The sequence below is a fragment of the Schistocerca piceifrons genome, chromosome 3 (genome assembly GCF_021461385.2).
Source record: "Schistocerca piceifrons isolate TAMUIC-IGC-003096 chromosome 3, iqSchPice1.1, whole genome shotgun sequence".
Lineage (NCBI taxonomy): Eukaryota > Metazoa > Arthropoda > Insecta > Orthoptera > Acrididae > Schistocerca > Schistocerca piceifrons.
Window position 1 is genome coordinate 252701804 of NC_060140.1, and position 20028 is coordinate 252721831.

At 43.3% G+C, this 20028-nt stretch overlaps 1 pseudogene; it reads left to right on the top strand.

Annotated features, from left to right (window-relative positions):
* The first annotated feature begins 3124 nt into the window (after positions 1–3124).
* LOC124790335 lies at positions 3125–3242 on the top strand (annotated as a pseudogene).
* The last annotated feature ends 16786 nt before the right edge of the window (positions 3243–20028 follow it).

Sequence of the window (20028 nt, forward strand, 5' to 3'; positions counted from 1 at the left end):
GCGATGACGACGTCTGCAGGTAGTTCGAACGGCAGTTCGAAGATCCTTATCGTTCGTGTATCGAGACATGAGTGATCGACGGTAACGGGTCTGACGTTGCCATCAGAATAACAGAAACGCAGTCCACGTTTTTCCTCTTGAAGCACCTTGTCACGCGCAGCATCGTTGATCGTTTTGACGTATACGGTACTGCTAACTATGGACAGGTGGATACCAATTAGATCCGTTGGTGGTTTTTTAACTTAGTCGCGAATAAATCGTTGTACGTCCAGAGCCTTGGGTCGGGCGAAGTTTGAACAAAAGTTGAAACGTAATGTCTTCTTTCGATAGCTGTACGCCATGGTGGTCTAGAAGGAAAACGGCACTTACAGCGGCCGAAGTAAACACAAACACACGGTGCGCGCCTCGCCTGCAGCGCTCTGGCGCGTGACCGCCTCGCAGCACTGCCGGCGGCAGACTGTACCGCTCGGCCACAGCGGCCGGCCAAGCGTGTCAGACATTCATTCTGGGAAGGGTACTTGAAAGATAAGCTAAGTGCCTGTTTGTGCATATAGGCAAAAACTGACGTAATGAACGAGAACATCAACATAAAATTAATGGAACTGGATACCTTTATCAAGGCAACAGCTATAAATGATGAAATTTATGAACTGCAGGTGGTGCAGCTGAACGCAAGTATCCATCGACGTGGACCGTAATGACAGAGGGGAAAACTGAAGCACTCGGCAATAGTCTCAACACCACATCAACGGAATTGGGCAGGTTTATCAAGGCAACAGCTATAAAAGTTGAGTTGTATGAATCCCAGATGGAACTCCTGAATGAAATAATTTTCGAGAAATAGATGAGATAGAACAATTAGAAAATGAGAATCTCATCACCACTACTAGTCTGAGAGTATGAAGATGATAATATTTGGTTTGTGGGGTAGTCAACTGCGTGGTTATCAGCGCTCGTACAAATTCCCAATCTTCTGATTGTCCAGCCTCCCCGCTTTCCCGAACGGTAATCATGATGAGGATAGTCGGCCAGTGTGGCCGAGCGGTTCTAGGCGCTTCCGTCTGGAACCACGCGACCGCTACGGTCGCAGGTTAGATTCCTGCCTCGGGCATGGATGTGTGCGATGTCCTTAGGCTAGTTAGGTTTAAGAAGATCTAAGTTCTACGGGACTGATGACCTCAGATGTTAAGTCCCATAGTGCTCAGAGCCATTTGAATCGTTTTGATGAGGATAACACAAACACCCAGTCACCAGGCGGAAAAAAAAATCCCCCATATGGACGGGAATCGAACCAGGGACCCCGTGTAACAGAGGAAGAAGTTTTAGCTACTGGAGCACGAGCTGCGGACCTTAGGTCATGTAAACTATCAGAGTTTCTGTTATTTTACAACAGTATGTCAATAAAACCTATCAAGGCGCAAAAGGTAATTCAGCCAAAAGTATGGTGACTAAAATTAGGAGAGGTGGAATGAAAGCATTCCCTCTCAGAAACCCGTAACTGAAAGTCTTAAACGACTCTTGCATACACCCAATAAGATCGTGGAGACAGAAAAGAAGAAGGAGAGGAAGGCTGTATTACTACTGATTTGTGTGTAGTCCTAAATCGTCGACTGCACGCCGCCCAACACAGCGCCGCGAAATTGCATCAAGAAGGCGCTTACCAATGGAAAGGGAGGGTAGCGCTACACCTCCAGGAGCACAGGGTTCAGCGCCCCCTGTCAACGCTGGTTTAACCAACCACCGATAGCTCGTCGGTCCATTTCGGTTGCAGACTTCGAGAGTACCAAAACTGAGTAATAGGCAGCCGATACTTAGCCTGCGTTCTGCTAGTAGTAATAGATTGTCAGTGTTATTGCATGTGGGAGGCGCAGGAAGCACAGGAAGTTAAGTATTCTTTCTTTCCTTAATAGAAGTAAAGTATTCGATTAATTTGAAAGCGTTCAGTAGTGTGTCATCCGAACAAGACACAGCCACGGCAAAAGCACCGCAGCCACAAAGATGCGACCTCGTGCCAGTCCCATAGAGACTCTCCACTTGCAAGAGTTACACCAGCGCCACCGCCGGCGCTGAGGATGAAGATATCGACTTCGCCTCGGCCAGTTGCCGGCAGAGTACAATTCGCCAATGACCGGACGACAACGGACAGCAGCCTACTGGGAAGACAGAAGAACAGCTCTCGCCACATAGTTATAGATCATCGTCAAGGCTGACTTCGACAGGGAACGTCGTTTAGTGAACTCTTAGAAGTGAGCAGGCAGTTGTTGTAAATTGCATTTGCTATATACTGTGAAATTTAGCTACAATCATTTGCAGTTAGCCATTGAGGGCTTTTTTTGTGTTATATTACAAGCTGTGTTGCAGACTCACATTTCAACAAGTCATAAAGATAATTAAATATTTTAACTCATTTGTGTGATTTTGTTACTAATTTGTTGGAATCTTGTAGAAGCTTTTTTCTCTTATCATGTTACCTGACATTGGGGCATAGATGTGTAACAGTGGCAGGGAGAAATCGTCTTAACGGTGTACTGCACCAGAAGCCGCTTCACGAACTCACATGCTCGGCCTCCATAGCAGCAGCGACGAGCGGCGAGGGTTTACAACATTCAGTACAGATGATTTTGGATTTCTGCCACCGGCCATCGCAACTTCTCTACTTCCTTGTCTGTGTCTGTGCTGACTCTTACTGTGCCGGCCGCGGTGGCCGAGCGGTTCTAGGCTGGAACCGCGCGACCGCTACGGTCTCAGATTAGAATGCTGCCTCGGGCATTGGTGTGTGTGATGTCCTTAGGTTAGTTAGGTTCAAGTAGTTCTAAGTTCTACGGGACTGATGACCTCAGAAGTCAAGTCCCATAGTGCTAAGAGCCATTTGAACCATTTTTGATTCTTACTGTAGCCGACACATCTGGCAACGAGGATTACAGAAGCAACGCTGCCTTTGTTGTTCGCCACTCCGTCACGGCGCATCACTAATATTTCTCTCTTTTTCTTTCAGAGGCACATCGCTACTAATCGTGTTCTTTATTGCAGACTAGACAACACTTTCACTATTTGTGTATAATTACCGTGATGCAGCGCTCATCTAATTAAAATGGCCTTTAACCCGCCTCCTACACCACCTGCAGGCAACGGCTTTGCCGCAGTGGATACACCGGTTCCCGTCAGATCACCAAAGTTAAGCGCTGTCGGGCGTGGCCGGCACTTGAATGGGTGACCATCCCGGCCACCATGCACTGTTGCCAGTTTTCGGGGTGCTCTCAGCCTCGTGATGCCAATTGAGGAGCTACTCGACCAAATAGTAGCGGCTCCGGTCAAAGAAAACCATCATAACGACCGGGAGAGCGGTGTGCTGACCTCACGCCCCTCCTATCCGCATCCTCTGCAGGCGATGACAAGGTCGGTCGGATGGTCCCGATGGGTCACTTGCGGCCTGAAGACGAAGAGCTACGCCACCTGCGTCTACGCCTCTGGTTGCCGGTGGCTTTGATCTAAAGCATTGTGTTCAGTTTCAGAACCAACAAATGTCGCACTTGATGACGGCAGTCCAGCAGCTCATTAATGCCCAAGCCGCTGCTACTTCAACTCCGCCACGCCACCTCCTCCGTGCATTCCACCTTTCCGTGAGTTCTGTAAACAAGAGGAATGGAAGGAGCAGTATGCTGACTTCGACGCTCATTGTGCTACCTGTCAAGTGCAAGGCACTGTGAAACTTTATTTCTTGTCAATGGATGGCACAGGAGTTTACCGCCTCGCTCAGAAGCTATTCCCGACTAGTAGGCTTGAGTTGCTAGTTCTTGAAGACGGCTTCTACACTCGGTAAGTACTACGAGGATAAGGTTGCTGCAGCTCGTTGCAGGTTCTTCCGCTTGTGGAAAAACCCAGAACAGACATACTACCAGTGGGTTATTGAGCTTCAGGGTTTGACGTGAAGGTGACGTGTTCAGTGTAGCTGTGGACAGTACTATAGTGACGCAATTACATACAAGGTGCCAGACAGTAAGATTCGTGAGCAAATTCTCAAATATTCTGATCCTGAGAAACTGCCTATTGGCTTCTGTCTCGGGTTCTTCAGCCGACGTTCATCTCATGATTTTACTGACGTTTCGCTAACACGAGTGGCTGGCATTGTCAAAGCTTCACCCTCCATTGCCGGTGGCGACAGAGTTACTCCGACATTGCTGCGACCGGAAAAAGATCCTGCAAGAACGGAGACAACGACGACTGAAGAGAACCGTTCAGCGTGACAGAAGTACAACCCTTCCGCAAATTGCTGCAGATTTCAGTGCTGGCCCATCAACAAGTGACAGCGTCCAAACCATTCAAGGAAACATCATCGATATGGGCTTGCAGAGCCGAAGGCCCACCACTCGTGAACCCTTGATGAAAGCACGACACAAAGCTTTATGCCACGCCTGGATCCGTGAACACCGACATTGGACTGTTGTGACTGGAAACATCTTGCCTGGTCGGATGCGTCTCGTTTTAAATTGTATCGTGCGGATGGATGTGTACGGGTTTGGAAACAACCTCATTAATCCATGGATGCTGCATGTCACCAGTGGACTGTTCCAGCTGGTGGCGGATCAGTAACAGTGTGGGGCGTGAACATTTGCAGTGATATGGGACCCCTGATACGTCTAGACACGACTCTGACAGGTGACACGTACGTAAGCATTCTGTCCGATCACCTGCATGCATTCATGTCCATTGCGCATTCCGACGGACTTGGGCAATTTCAGCAGGACAATGTGACACCCCACACGTCCAGAACGGCTACATAGTGGCTCCAGGAACACTATTCTGAGTATTTACTTCCGCTGGCGACCAAACTCCCCAGACACGAACATTGTTGAGCATATCTGGGATGCCTTTCAACGCGCCGTTCAGAAGAGATCTCCACCCCCTCGTACAGTTACGGATTTATGGAGAGCCCTGCAGAATTCATGGTGTCAATTCCCTCCAGCAATACTTCACACATGACGAGTCCATGCCACGTCGTGTTGCGTCACTTCTGGGTGCTCGCAAGGGACCTACACGATATTAGGCAGGTGTACAAGTTTCTTTCGCTCTTCGGTGTAGATTGTCAATGTAATTGCATGTAGAAGGCACAGGAAGTTAAGTATTGTTTCTTTCCTCAATATAAATAAAGTATTCTATCAATCTGAAAGCGTTTTGTACAGATCATTTTGGATTCCTGCCACCGGCCGTCGCAACTCTCCTTTGTTTGTGTCGGTGCTAACTTCCACAGTAGCCGACACTATAATTTCATTAACCATCATGAAGATACTGAAACGATGGAACGTATTGGGTCAGCGGGGAACAACCGTATGTACTTGGTACACAACTGATAAGTTTAACCAAACATACGACTCAGGTTGCGAGTTGAATATCTGATAGATTACCAGGTTTAGCGGATATGATACTCTCAAAACCCCAAACCTCAGCGAGTATTTTCTAAAAGAGATACAAGGGCTGCTGAAATATTACATATGGCTATCGTACATAGGAGAGACAACAAGTCAAACGGATGAATAAAATGTGTCAACAGTAGCAAATAGAAAATACTATGAAACCCACATTAGCTAGTGGACATAGCGCCAAAAAAGAAAGACATTCATCATAAAGAAAATTAACAATCAGGACTTTATATATATATATATATATATATACACTCCTGGAAATTGAAATAAGAACACCGTGAATTCATTGTCCCAGGAAGGGGAAACTTTATTGACACATTCCTGGGGTCAGATACATCACATGATCACACTGACAGAACCACAGGCACATAGACACAGGCAACAGAGCATGCACAATGTCGGCACTAGTACAGTGTATATCCACCTTTCGCAGCAATGCAGGCTGCTATTCTCCCATGGAGACGATCGTAGAGATGCTGGATGTAGTCCTGTGGAGCGGCTTGCCATGCCATTTCCACCTGGCGCCTCAGTTGGACCAGCATTCGTGCTGGACGTGCAGACCGCGTGAGACGACGCTTCATCCAGTCCCAAACATGCTCAATGGGGGACAGATCCGGAGATCTTGCTGGCCAGGGTAGTTGACTTACACCTTCTAGAGCACGTTGGGTGGCACGGGATACATGCGGACGTGCATTGTCCTGTTGGAACAGCAAGTTCCCTTGCCGGTCTAGGAATGGTAGAACGATGGGTTCGATGACGGTTTGGATGTACCGTGCTCTATTCAGTGTCCCCTCGACGATCACCAGTGGTGTACGGCCATTGTAGGAGATCGCTCCCCACACCATGATGCCGGGTGTTGGGCGTGTGTGCCTCGGTCGTATGCAGTCCTGATTGTGGCGCTCACCTGCACGGCGCCAAACACGCATACGACCATCATTGGCACCAAGGCAGAAGCGACTCTCATCGCTGAAGACGACACGTCTCCATTCGTCCCTCCATTCACGCCTGTCGCGACACCACTGGAGGCGGGCTGCACGATGTTGGGGCGTGAGCGGAAGACGGCCTAACGGTGTGCGGGACCGTAGCCCAGCTTCATGGAGACGGTTGCGAATGGTCCTCGCCGATACCCCAGGAGCAACAGTGTCCCTAATTTGCTGGGAAGTGGCGGTGCGGTCCCCTACGGCACTGCGTAGGATCCTACGGTCTTGGCGTGCATCCGTGCGTCGCTGCGGTCCGGTCCCAGGTCGACGGGCACGTGCACCTTCCGCCGACCACTGGCGACAACATAGATGTACTGTGGAGACCTCACGCCCCACGTGTTGAGCAATTCGGCGGTACGTCCACCCGGCCTCCCGCATGCCCACTATACGCCCTCGCTCAAAGTCCGTCAACTGCACATACGGTTCACGTCCACGCTGTCGCGGCATGCTACCAGTGTTAAAGACTGCGATGGAGCTCCGTATGCCACGGCAAACTGGCTGACACTGACGGCGGCGGTGCACAAATGCTGCGCAGCTAGCGCCATTCGACGGCCAACACCGCGGTTCCTGGTGTGTCCGCTGTGCCGTGCGTGTGATCATTGGTTGTGCAGCCCTCCTGCAGTGTCCGGAGCAAGTATGGTGGGTCTGACACACCGGTGTCAATGTGTTCTTTTTTCCATTTCCAGGAGTGTATATTTTCTGATCCTAACGAAATGGTAGAATGGTTAAACTGCTCTTGCATGAGCACCACTGGGAGTACAGCTCAGGCAAAACAAATCGTATCAGTCATTTCAGAACTTTGAAAAAGGAACATTATTAAATAATTTCGGAGACAGTTCAAAACTTCACAAACCTGTGCAGAATACATTATCATGCAGACATATTGTAATTTGAGGTTTGGATGTTTCATGGCGGACGGATTTTACAGGTATGAGACAATATTCATGAGAAAATAAAGGTTTCAAATGCATTGTAATGATCACTGATATGTTGTCTGGTCTGTACTTATGAAACAAGGACAGGGAACAAAGTTGCATGGACATTTGGACAATTGCTGCAGCCTTCAGACAGATCATGGTGCCGAGTTTTATAATAGATATGTCAAACGTTTAAAGATACCTTATGAGACACACAGTTACTCAGTTTGTCTCCCTGAGTGAGCCACATGTTGTGGAAGGTTTGAACAGAACGATAAAAATCCATATTTGGATGCATTTTAATCCTTGTGGGTGATACAAATGGATGAATATTCATCAACATAAAACTGGGCAGTAAAACAGACTGTTCATCGAACAGTAAAAATGAAACCAATTGATGCTCATTTTAATGAGATTTTAAATAGAGTATACAATCAGATTAACATGATGACTCCATGCAAGTGGATTAGTATGATGACTCCATACAAATGAAGATTTGATGTTGGTAATTTAGTATGTATTTCAAAATACAAGGTTGCATTCAGGAAATAGTACCTACCTATCTGGTCAGTGGAGAGATTCACAGTTTTCAAAGTGCAATGAACGAGGCCAAGAACTCACATCTTAAAGTATGATGGTGGTAGTGATACAGCAGGTAGTTTATGCAGAGAAGAATTGCAGAGAAACAGTGATGTGTTCCTCATAGAGCATGTCAGAAGATAATCAGGGATCACGGTCTTGGTTAAATGGCTTCCCTTCATTGCACAGCAGCTAAGTGGATGTTAAACAAGTTGTATGCAAGTCCTGCAAACCCTCCAAACATGCAGTAGCATAATGTGTCAGATACGATGTGCATTGTACATGTTAGTGGCAGAATTTTCTGACAAGCTAGTGTTAGAACTACATATTCCTTCATATAACTCCTGGGGGCTGGGGACAAGCTGGAAAAGAGGATTGCACCCAGCGATAATTAGTCTGTTGGACAAGGCTTGCAAACAACATAATATGGCACATACAGCAAATAAAGGTTTAGCAGAACGGCACACTTCAGCTACAGTTTTACTTGATAAACCCAAGTGAATATGTACAAGAAGGGGCATTCTATAGGGCAGCATATTGCAATATTTGCATTCCACCAAAGTAATGGATACCAAAGTTAAACTGGGTACTGAGATACATTTCTGACGAGTTATGAGAGCTATTCGTTGTGTACCTAAGAAGAAAAAGAAAACCCAAGGATAATGAAACAATTGCATCCAACCATTGGTGTCAGCAGCTAAAACTACTCTGAAGCAGAAAGGAGCAAGAAGCAGAGGACTGGTTAAAGCACATATGATGTTACCTAAGACATCGGGTGGAATTATCCCATTTCGAATTCCCGCACTGGTGGAACTTTCAGCTATTAGATCGTTAGCCAGAGGAGCACCTGCCAACACAAGAACAGCGAAGAACGTATACTGTGCTGAATAACAGCTTGACGAGGTGAAAAGACAGAATGAGATGATGGAATCTGTCACTTTCGGGAAAGGACAATATTTAAGACAGTACAGGAAAGATCTTTCACTGTTTATAAGAAAAGGTCCAGCTTAAACTCGTTAGAAAAAAAAGGAAAAATTCCGCACCCCTACACTTAGAAGTGTGTTTATGTGGAATACAATGCCTAAGGCAATCTGGAAATCTAAAGAATGCAGGACTGTAAATTTAGATACTGCAGACACTACCTAAACTTCGAAACATATCTGTGTGGATGTTTATGCCTCGTGTTCCTTCTGATGACTGGATAAAAACAAGCATCATGCACATCACTGTGTTCATTTCGGTTTAGATGTAGTGTCGTACACACTGCCTTTAACCCTCCAGCGGGTGTGCCTATGTATAAAGTACGCCATCCACAAATAACATTGTCCACTACTGTTTCATTGTTGTTTGTCAATTGTGAGCCCATATCTATTCCTTCAGTATTGCGTTGTCATAGATACAAATGAGTAGCAGTGATATACAATAAACAACGAACTAAGTGAGAAAAAAATTCACTACCCAGATTTCGAGCTAGCGACACGCTCCCACAATGATGCAATTGTCCACAAGATGATTAGCAAGCGAATAAGCATTTGGCTGGCATCTGATGCAGCTACGCTATTTAATGCTTCAAGTATGTCATTACTATGGGGCAAAAAAAAAAAAAAAAAAAAAAATGTTCAAATGTGTGTGAAATCTTATGGGACTTAACTGCTAAGGTCATCAATCACTAAGCTTACACACTACTTAACCTACATTATCCTAAGGACAAACACACACACCCATGCCCGAGGGAGGACTCTAACCTCCGCCGGGACTAGCCGCACAGTCCATGACTGCAGCGCCTTTAGACCGTTTTTTTTTTTAATCTCATTTTGTTCGCTTTCGTGCGTTGAATCTGCTCGGGGCGGGCGTCATAAGACATCCGTTTATGTTCGTTGTTGATCGATTAACTCAGTTTTTTTTATTACAGAGGGCAGCTAACCCTCTGACCGAACACGCTGAGCTACCGTGCCGGCTAGCCGCTCGGCTAATCCTGCGCGGCTTACTATGGGGCAACACTAGTACGTGGCAACACAGTGATATAATGTAAGTTTATTTTATTACTGTTTAATTAAACCTTGATTTAGCTCATAATGCAACTTTATTTTATCGTTATTTCATTAAACTAAGATTAAACTGTATTTTGCTCATACATCATTACCTTGGTAACACAAATAAAGCTTCATTACATAAGTACGTTCCTGATCGTGTTATATTCATCAAAAACAGTGCACTCGTTCGAGGATTAAAAGTACAATCTTCATTTCCACATGTGAACTACTTTCCACCAATTTATTTAAGCAAGGGGGAATGCAGTATTGGTTTGACTGGGTAGGAGACATAAAACAAAATTCCTAATTTCAATGAGGAGAATAATAAACTACAGACTCATACGACATTAATGATGCAGAGGGGGTTGATCTACGTGCAGCCATTAATACATTTAAAACAGAGGTGAAAACAGCGGAATATAAAACAGACTTTCTATATAAAGATTCAGGAGAAGCACAATTAGGTTTTCCAAACAGACACGTTTTGGAGAAGAATTTCATGAGTCGGCTCGACTGGTAACTATGCGGTCTGTTAGCACAATTTGCGTCTATTGTAATACTGCAGCGAATTCGTATGTGAACATTAGATTGATCCTCCCAATGTACAGATTCTTCCCTACAGTTGGCCCAGAATATAAAATTGTTCAGATGCCTGTAAGTGCCGTATACCTTCCATTGACTGTCTACACGTTAAACCATCTTAGGCTGAATACTGTAGGCCCGTATGGGTATCTAGTCGACATTCGAAGCAAAGAAATCGTAATACATCTACACGTGAATCAGGAAGAGCAGCGTGGATGCAAGGTATTAAATTAATGCATACAGCCATCAGAACACCACTACGCAGTGGAAGCACTATATAATAACACGAGAGAATTACAAGTTACTTCAATCGAAAGAGTTGATACCACGCAATGTCACTCGATATAACTGCCTTAGTTCAATATGAAGAACAAAATAAATGCCAGCAATATTTCTACAAAATTTTTGCTACAGTAACTTTTAGTAATAATTATGAGATTAGAATCTTCATTCAACCACAGAAATCTTTAACAATTCCAAGAAAAAGTTTGCTATACGGAAGATTTGTGAACAAGGTTCAAATGTTTCAAATGCCTCCGAGCACTATGGGACTTAACATCTGAGGTCATCAGTCCCCTAGAACTTAGAACTACTTAAATTTAACTAACCTAAGGGCATCACACACATCCATACCAGTGGCAGGATTCGAACCTGCGACCGTAGCGGTCACGCGGTTCCAGACTGAAGCGCCTAGAACCGCTCGGCCACACCGGCCGGCTGTGAACAAGGATAGATGATCCTGTAGTGACATCTCAACTCATACAAAATGCTTTCGGCTTCGTGTTTCAAGAAATAAGATACTAACCGAATAGTTCAGATTGGTACACAAGAAATGTCACGATCACATCAACCCTCATAACTTATGTTTCCACATCACCTTTGGACTTACATGGTTTACAAAATGCGGGATGGTTCATAGATGGGCCAGTGAGTGAATACAAGTACTTCAGCACACGTATATCGTGCAAGATGCTGATGGGATACTTTGAAGACATGAAAGGCGTTATTATACAAGACAGGAAGCAATTCAGGTACGAAGTGCAGCAGATAATAACTCATATCTTCAGGGCAGCAAGTTGATCCTGAAGAGAATGTGGAAATGCCTCATAGTTCTGCAATCAAGGAGGAGCATTTAAAATTTTTAAAGGTATTAAATGCTTGTATTCCAGTGCCATTAATTTCCATTCAAGGGAGCATTTTCCTATAGTACCAACTAAGTCCAGACAAACCTGAGCTATTGAAACAGCTGTTCGATTAGAAACGTTTCATTTCATTATACTGGCAAATCAGACCGATAGAAAGGAGTGTATGACACAGGATTCAAGTATATTTGACAATTGTAAACTAACCTATGCTAAAGTTTATCTCAATTTAAAGTCTTATCCATATGATAATTTACAGCTGGACTGGAGTAGTAACGTCTACAGTCTATTATCTGACACGTAGGCAAGGATTTGCCCTCCACACTATGAGGGTGACGGATTCAGATGCATGCTTAGCCCACAGACATTTAAGAAATTAGCACCCATAACCGTGATGGATTGCACAAAGTGGGACGAAACTCTGAAATCAGGGCTGATCTATGTTTGTGTATGACTACAATTCAAGTCATCTCTCTCTCTCTCTCTCTCTCTCTCTCTCTCTCTCTCTCTCTCTCTCTGTCTGTCTGTCTCTCAGTGAATAGTGCGAGTATGGCAGTATTCCATTCCGTTATCACTAATAATCCATTTGTCGGATATAATCCACTTATATCCGACAAAGTGATATCCACGTGATCCTGGAATTGAATGTTAACTTGGCACACCATATGTGGAGGAGGAGATAAAGCATTGCCAACATTACGGTGCAAGCATTCCAAGTAACAATCCACCATGAGAGCCAATGAGGCCACAAGCTACACACCCTTAGTCCACATATGAGTGGCATCCATCACTGTACGGTCTGCATACATTGCAGGTGTAGGACCTACAATCTTTTCAATCTGCAACCCATTCACCTTGTCCTTCATTAGAGTGATAACCTTGTTGTCCGCAGGCGTTATAGCCACAAGGATTGTTGGTCCCACAACTAGAATGTCGAATGCGTCTGATTCGCACCCTATAATTTCATATGGATCACAACCTTGCACCCAACAGACGAAGCTGTCTGTATCACATATAAAGTGTCTTTGGTTATGTAAAACGAGTTTTTGGAAACTCATAATGAAACTTTTACATGTGGTGTTTGGATAGGTCCACACAAACCAACATAAACAGGTTTTTGGAAGTCTACCAAAACCTTATCCCTCTACAGCGCGACGAATTTTTTGTTGAAAATGGTGGACCGTTTAAAATTCGACTTGCCGATGCAATTTTCTTGCACCAAAAACCCGCTTCCAGGGAGTAACTAAAAGAATTTCACGGTGGTTTCTAACATTCGCCATGGTTTGTCGAAAATTGCGTTATTCAAAAGTTTATAAAAATCTTTCTCAAAATCACATATCATGGTAGCCCTCTTAGAGATGTTAATGCCAATGTCTTTCTCCAACTAGTGTGACTGGTCGAATTTAATAGCGCAGGTGGCTTCTATCAGTTCCACTCCCAGGCTGTGAGATAGCTGGGCATTTTGGCATTTCTATAAGACACTATGTATCTATTTTTTGGTCACCCAGGATCGTAATCAGCTTTAGGAGGGAACCATTTCACGGAAATTGCTGCTCTGGACATAGTAGGAAACAGTAGAGGCAGGCCGTGTAAGACAGTGGGTCATTTTATGCAGTACAGGTGCAGCATAAATTGGGGAGTCTCAGAGCTGTGCAGTGTCTTTCTGAGGACTGTGTGTCAAAATTTATTTGACATTTTAATGTTAAATAAAGCACACAAATAGTCCTGACAATGCTGCATGGTGCGAGCATAAACTCCTTACAACGGTTACATTTTTCAAAGAGCTTCTGCTTTATTTTTAACGACACTAAATGTTCTAATGCACCAGTAATTGTTTTTAGGAAGTACACTCTCTCGCATTTATTGCGAATTTATACTTGGCGCAATAATTATCGTTCCTAAATAAATGCACTGTGCTACACGAATTGGATTTTTTAAATTACCGGTCGTTTTTTCATGTCCACTGTAATGTCATAGCGTCAGACTAATCACAGGCAGCCATATTTCATTGCGATGTCATAGTCTTTCATAAATTCTGATACATAAGATGATGGTTAAATATGTAGAACTTTTAATACAAATCTTGCACAAAACACAGCCTCATGTATCACAAGAACAAAATCAGCAGAAAATGGAGGAAACTGCTTATGGTGGTCTCTAGAGCATGTTCGTTCATGTGATCCTAAAATCGCTCACGAGACTTAAACACCGACCAGGAATCATCATGCGTTCCTAAAGCACAGTCACCTCCACGTTCAACACTTTCCCCTGCTATAAATAGAGAATAACTGTAATAACCAATAAAAAAGTTTACTGGGTTAAACAATACGGTAGTGTAAGACCATCAAACTGCAACAATCTATCAAAAACAGCAGTTCATGACAGTCAAAATATAACTGCAATTAAAAGGAATCATAAAAATTAAAAAATCAGAAACAAAATTTGGAGAATTGTGGAAAGGGACCAACGGCGTACATTACAATTAAGTAGAATCAATAGAAATTTATGGCGTACTGTTTTGTCAATGACACCAGTGGGATGTCACTCCTCATCTCAATGGAACAAAACAAGGCCGCCTACATGGCGTGACAACCACAGATATAAGCGCTTAACGCCAAACGCTAACAAAATACGTATATTATATTCAAACAGTGATCAAAGAAACTATAGACATTTTACAATTTAAATCGCGAAGACAAGAAATAAAATACATCTGAACTATAACACTGAAAAATGTTTAAAAAACGGGTACTGCTCGTAAGTTAGAAACATAAAAATCACGTTAAGTGTCACTGGTGACAACGTCTTCCATAGGCGATAGACAATAGTTTTGTTAAACTGACTTGCAAAAGACCAGAGTTAATCAAAAAATGGTCGTCAAACAAGGAAAAAACAAATTTCTACCTAAACCGCTTCTTTCATTTATAGCCCGATCTGTTTCGAGAACAAAGTATGGTCCCATTCATAAGCATACTGTCACAAACGCCTTCTACCGGCAAAATTGTTGTACTAATTGTGTCAGTTGGGACACTGACGGTCTGCTGGAATCTAATCGCAAGAGACATACAACTATATATGGTTTTTGTCAGGAATGGTTGTCAGCTTTAGGGCGTTGTTGAAATATTTACTATCTTTGGTTTCATTTCGTACCTTATATTATACGTTTATAGCACAGATCTTGCATCGTGTCAGAATTTCCGCCTATAACTTTCCGCAACTAGTTCTGTTGCTTGCAGACACAATCCAGCCCCAATAAGAGAAGAAATTGAGGATTTTTTTGTAATTAGTCTGAAGAAAAATGGTTTATAACGTGAAAGAACGCAGCTGTGACATTTGCTACACAGAAGTCCAGGCTCAGGGTAATTGCAACTGAGCCCACAAACAGCAGCGATTTTCATGGATTGTTATCGATACAGTTTTTATATTCCTTTCCGTTATTACTATGTTAAGGTCAACAGCAGTGACTTTTAACACGTAGCTCCTCCTATATTGAGATAGACATCCTAACGGGAAAATGCTATTGCGTATCTTACACCGCCGAGTAATGCCACAGATTAAATACCATAAATTGATCGAAATTAATCTGAAATTACTTTCCTAAACACGTATGTAATAGAACTGTTTCTATAACAGAAGTAATTTAATTTCCTTGATTGTCACCTTTCAGAGTAGCTACTAACAATACACACGTCAGACTGCTCGTTAACGTAAGTCACAGACCTTAAATGCCCTCACTTACCTATTGAGCTTTTAGTAAAATCACAGTAAAGGCTGAAATATTTTGTTACCTTCTTACTTACGCGAACTACCTTCACCAAAATTCTGAAATGTTTCAAATGTTTTGACAGATACGGTCAGCGACCTGCTTTGTTGCTATGGAAATGCCCGTCAATAATACAAACAATATCTCTGTCTTTATGTTACGAAAGAAACTACGTCTGTAAACTTTCAACTTTGGAAGGAAAAAATAAACCAATCCTTCGTATTTTCTGTACTTTTCAATATATAACTCACTCTTCCATCCTTTTAAACACAAATTGCAGCCCAATTGTTTTATTATTATTTTATCAATTAACTGATCTTAAATACTTTGGATTACCTACCTTGCGTTCATTTGTCAAGCAACGATCTCTGACGTTGCTGGTTGTAATCTACTTGGTAATATTCCAGTTTCAGGTCTCTCTTGTTTCTGCCGTAAGGAGTGATCTCTCTCAAATAGCGTTATTTAGTAGCTTCGGGCTAAATGATAACGCGGGGACAAGGCTTCACTTTTAGACAAGATAACAGATTATTAACTTCTCTTCACTAACTCCGTACAGAGACAAATCCCAACGAGTGATCGAGTGACAAACAGAACTAAATCTCCACTCTAAACGAAATGAAGTAACACTAAAAAATCAAACAAAAACACTATGTGCTACAACCACTTTTTAATTCAATTTAAAACATAAATTGTACAATTCTCAGCCACTTCTGTGATCCCACTAACGAAGCCTCAATGAAAATGTCACTCGTCACTATTAACTACAGGAATGATGATTGCAGTGTAATTCCGCTTAAATATGGTTCAGCTAGGGGCTGAATTAACACGAAACGTTAGTATCGCATTTCAGAGTGAGGTAAACTCTATCAAATTAAAAAAAAAAGAAACAGTGGTCTAGGTTGTTTCGGTACCAAATCTCTTCAAAAATTGAGAATTCCGCTCGACAATAAAATAATTGAATATCCACAAAATCCTACGCACATATCACCTCAAATACCAAATCCATCCAACACATTAACGGTCATTACTCTGTACCTCACAGAAAACTTTCGTCAAGTTTTACAATTAATCACAGCACCCACTTTACAGGCGTACAACAAATACCTCATAACCGAAATCCCGCCTCAAATAGCCTCACTCCGATCGCTGAAATCTAACAATACTTCTTCGATTCACGATTCACCGTAATCACGTTACAAGTGCAAAACTTACACCCCCACTCAACTAACTGAAGAATGCGTCGCTGTGATAATTCTCCAATTTAAATCGAGGAGCGCAATAAAATTAAATTACATCCAGTCTTTAATGGCCAGCTGTATATCCGCTGCTGCAATCTTTCACCCTAATACAGACACTTCCAGTCATCAGTCTAAAATTGCGGAAACTTCACACATGTACAATATGTTGTGGATTGGCAAGAGAGCCAACCCACTATGAGAGGAAGCCGAAAGGCACGCGTTTTAGCTCACGCAGGCTGGCGTGAGGTCTGGAACAGGTCAAGGAAATTAGGCTAGCAAAAAACGTACGTAGCTGCTGGAATTATTAACTTTGATCCATAAATGGTGAACATCGCCCTTGACTGCACATGTCTTACAGCATCAATATTAACTGGTAAGGGCGCCTTGCTAGGTCGTAGCAAATGACGTAGCTGAAGGCTATGCTAACTATCGTCTCGGCAAATGAGAGCGTAATTTGTCAGTGAACCATCGCTAGCAAAGTCGGCTGTACAACTGGGGCGAGTGCTAGGAAGTCTCTCTAGACCTGCCATGTGGCGGCGCTCGGTCTGCAATCACTGATAGTGGTGACACGCGGGTCCGACGTATACTAACGGACCGCGGCCGATTTAAAGGCTACCACCTAGCAAGTGTGGTGTCTGGCGGTGACACCACACAATACATCAGTAGAACGGTCCGATTAATCAATATTCATAGCTAACGGCATCAGTTCAAATTAGCGAACAAACAGCAACTACATATCCTATCCTTCCAACCCAGTACACGCAAACTTAGTTCCTTTTAAGTGTTTCTCAGCGATTCTCGGTAATAACTACCTTACCTCTGGCACAAAACCATAGTTGAATCATTTCGCTGGCAAGTGTACGGTGCCACCATTATTCCTTAACGATTATCAGTGAGCAATATATAGTCGTCGGTCGTTCATCTAGCGGCCAGCTGGTGCTCGATTTTCTCTGGCTCTAGCGTTCTGCGGTTGTGTCTGCGCTGACGGATGATCTTTGCCGCCACCTCCCGAACATGCTCAGCAAGGTACTTGTTTATCTGCACAGTCACATAAGACGTACATTATACAGGAAGTTACAACCTCTTCTATATTCCTTGTTTTTCACGTGCTGTTGGAGTAGATTACATCGCCAAAACGTGCGACATCATTCTGTCCCGGTACAATCTGCTGATTCGGTATCCCAAAACGAGTAATGCTGAGATATCTTGATGACTAATACTAATGAATTTACATTGGTGCTAAAGTTGGTCTCCAACCTCCTAAGAGACTTTTTGTCAAAAGTGATGAGAGACACATATGCATACACTAAGCTTTTATATCCAGGGTGGCCACAAACAGTCTAAAAAAACTTGTAATGGAGAGTAGGTTGTGCTGAGAAATAATTCTTAAGAAAAAATTCGATACGTTGCGTTGTTTCCGAGTTAATTAACATTGAAGGTAATCAGATCGTTGGACGCACAAACTCAAGTGGCCCGCCAGATAGAATTAATGTCATTTGTTCTCATAGCGGAGGTGATAGCGCACTAGACTGCTCAACCATTGGCTCGGGGTTCGATCCTTAACAACTTTCCATGTCCAATTTTTCTATCGCTCTCATTCGGTTTAGGAAATCAAACGAAGCACTCATTCGGTGACATCGTCTCCGGTGGGCTGCTTGAATTTGAGCACGCAACGGCCTGATTGGCTAACTTCAATGCTAATTAATTCGGGAACGGCGCAGCGTATCGAAATTTTCCTTAACAGTTATTTCTCAGCACAATCTACCCTGCAACAGCCTTACAAGCTTTTTAGACTGTTTTCTGGCCACCCTGTATTTTTGTCTGGGACATACGAATAAGACCCTGGCTCTACAACTAGTCAGAACTAGAACAGCCCACTCTTTCTTTGGGGACAGATAATGAAAAATGTAAGAAAGTATGCTACTGATGTACGTTTGCATCGAACAGAGATATGAGGATTAAATATTTCCTGTCGTCACATTCGATGTTACACAGAAAAGCATGACTAAGGGGTCACGTGGTTTGTCCTGTTCCATGGTCGAGAGGTCGAAATAAAAGGCGGTAATGTCAGAACTTTAGTAAATGATATGGAAAATAAATGTCGTCGGGGACTTAAGTTCGTAAGTCCAATAGGCAAGAGAAGTGATAATTCTGTCACGTGAAAGTCTTTGTATTTGTTTTCTAAATAGTCGAATAGCTATTGATATTTTCGGAAAACAACTTACTTGCAAGGCCAGTTTTTGTTTCCACCAGTCACTTTATTCAGTTACTCCTAAGCTTGGAATATGTTACAAGAAATTAAAAATGATAGAATTATTTTTTCAAAGGTCTTCCGGTTTTAGAAATTCGCTGCCTGTGCTCGAAGCTACACTGATGGAAATGGAAACTGTTACACCGAGGATACCTTGAATAAACGCTGCCAAACTGGTGCTGCAGTATTTCAACAACTATGGGACAAGCCTAACATTTTTTGCAACATTCTAGGTGGAGATCACAATACAGGATACTTAACAGGACTTGCAAGTATATTTTGTCACCAGCTTTCTCATGTAGAGAAAGATCGAATCAGTGGGTTGAGAGTCATGGAAATATTACAGTGGCGGATCGCACAGACGGTTGGCTGTAGTGCAGTGGCTACAGATCGAATGGCGGCGAGATGGACTCAGGACCACATCGCAGCAAGAAGAGTGGGTACAGGTCCTTCCAGAAGGATCACAAAATGAGAAGATTCTAGGATTGTTTCCTGACTGATGAATGGACAGATGACGTCATAAATAACTAGAGTAAAGACTATCTCACCACGAACCGTCGGGAACAGATCATTGGAAGCTGGGTTGAGATCTCGAGTCGCCATGTGTCCCTTACCGCTGACCCCATACCGCAGACGACGGAGACTTGCACGGTGTAGAGCCAGATCCAACTGACCCACTGAGGGGCGTTCTGTGATATTTAGCGATGAGTCTCGCTTCTGTTTCTGGCGATCAGATCAATGTCAACTGTACATAGACGGCATGGTGAAGGGTCACTGGAAGCAGCGATTCTCGAGATCCATACTTCGTTCTGGAATCATGATGTGGGGAACTATTGGGGAACTATGTGGGGAACACCCAACAGTCAAGAATTAACTGGTGAAATTGTAATTGATGTTTTTCAGAAAATCATTAACTGGTTCTCTGCAAATGGGCTCTCATTAAACTTTGACAAAACACAGTATATACAGTTCCACACAGTAAATGGAATGACACCATTAATAAATATAGACTTCGATCAGAAGTCGGTAGCTAAGGTAGAATATTCAAAATTTCTCGGTTTATGCATTGATGATGGGTTGAACTGGAAAAAACACACTGAGGATCTGCTGGAATGTTTGAGTT